The following is a 2,033-nucleotide window of genomic DNA, read 5'->3' on the forward strand; positions in this document are numbered from 1 at the left end:
GAGGATGTGGAGAGACTGGGACCTTCCTACATTGTTGGTGGGATTGCAAAATGGTCCAGCCAGTCTGGAAAGCGATATGGTGCTTCCGCAGAAGGTTGGAAATAGAAATACCTTATGATTCAGCAATTCCTCTGCTTGGTATTTACCCACAAGAAATATGAGCCATAACATGAGTAGATATATGCACACCAGTGTTCATAGCATCACTATTTACAATAGCAAAAAGATGGAGACAGCCTAAATGCCCATTCATGGAAGAATGGATAAACAAACTATGGTACATACACACAATGGAATATTATGCTACTTGAAGAACAACAAGGAAGTTGCAAGCCACCACATGACATGGATGAACCTTGAGGACATTATGCGGAGTGAAATTAGTCAGTCACAAAAGGAGAAATACTGCATAGGTCCATTATTGTGAAAGATTAAGAAAAAGTACCCACACCAAAAGAGGTGGGGGGATCTTTGATGATCACCAGGATGTATGGGATGGGGTAAGGGGAGGAGGGGAAGATGGAGCATAGGGTAGGAAATAAACATAGGATAGCTTGGGTGCTGGGGGGAGGGGGCGGACAATACACAAGAAGCGGGAGGGGAATGGATGAACAAGGCAGATGGGAGAACAGTTAGGCAGGATTGCATGGGCTAAGTGGGACAGAGGTAAATAATGATGTATGCACAGTCTTGGAACAACAGGGCTCTTGGATACAGGGATTGAGGCATGGTTTGAATGGGTAAAAGAGGGGAAATAATGTTAAGATAGTTGGCTATCTTTTGAGTCTTTGTTTCCCTTGCCTACCATTGTAAAATAAGCACTTAAGGGGGAGAAAAAGGAATAGCCAGAAACATCACCATAGAAAACTTGTAAATCCGTCTTCCGCCTATAATTGATTGGAATACCTAAAAGGGGGCTATAACTTGCCCAGTGAAAGAGGCTTTCTATAGAGCCTTTGCATTGCATAAGACCATATGTGGAATTCTGATCCCCATCCAGAATCCTCTGAGTTTGGAAATTTCCACTTGAAAGGACAAGCAGACCAGCCTGAAGTGGCTAGATTTACAGAAGATATTTCTTGAAAGAAAAACTAGCAGGAAAAATCAAAGCAATCTGATTGACTAGTAGAAGAACAAGCAAGTTGTTATCCTGGTAGCCATCAAGGCAAGTGGTCGGTTCCCCTTAGGGCAAACCCCCTTCCAAGACTAAGACTCAAGGGGAATACACAAGAAGGCATGTGGTCTGGTTGATGACCACATTAGTCACTAATAAGGGGAAGTTGGGGGAAAACAGCAATGAAGATGTGAGCTAAGTCTGACCACATTCAACAGACTCCTGTGAACACGGATGGAGACCTGGTTGGCCAGAGTATGTCAAGACATGGGGACTCCTGGGCCCAGAAACAGAGTCATGGCCACAAAGTACTAGAGCGGAAAGTGAAGTGTCTAGCTGATATGAAGTGAGGGCAGATGCACAAGAACACCCATACTTGCAAATAGTACCCACTTGACCTGGCTTCAGTGGCTGGATCATCAGAACTTGACTAGAAGAAGAAAGAAGAGGAAAAAAAGAGTAATCTGCTACAATTTAATGAACTTGACTTATACTTATGGATGCAGTAGCTCTAAATAGGGAACAAATCTTTCCAGTGAAGATCAGTCCCACCCCCTCGGTACATAGGGTTGACTGGGATGGGCAACTTTGGCATTGGCTACCAAAAATGGGGGGCATAGAAAGGCAAGAAGTGACTGGCTTACAAGCTTTCAAGAGGAAGCCTAGTTCCAGAAGGTGCGGGGGAAGGTAGAATCTCCACTGAGTGGTTTCCAATCTGTTGGAATGGGGCTGATGAAAAGAGATGGGGATAAGACTTTTGTGATACAATTGTGAATAATTGCTATCAGGACTTACTGTGAGTGACAAAAGAAGGGAGTGGTTGTATTTGCAGTCCAGGGGCAGAGATCCTTGGGACCATCAAGTGAGAAGAGTGGATTGTGGGACCCTACCTAGAGAAGCAGTGACACCAGAGATAATG

The sequence above is a fragment of the Chrysochloris asiatica genome, unplaced genomic scaffold, assembly GCF_000296735.1.
Source record: "Chrysochloris asiatica unplaced genomic scaffold, ChrAsi1.0 scaffold00072, whole genome shotgun sequence".
NCBI classification, from domain to species: domain Eukaryota; kingdom Metazoa; phylum Chordata; class Mammalia; order Afrosoricida; family Chrysochloridae; genus Chrysochloris; species Chrysochloris asiatica.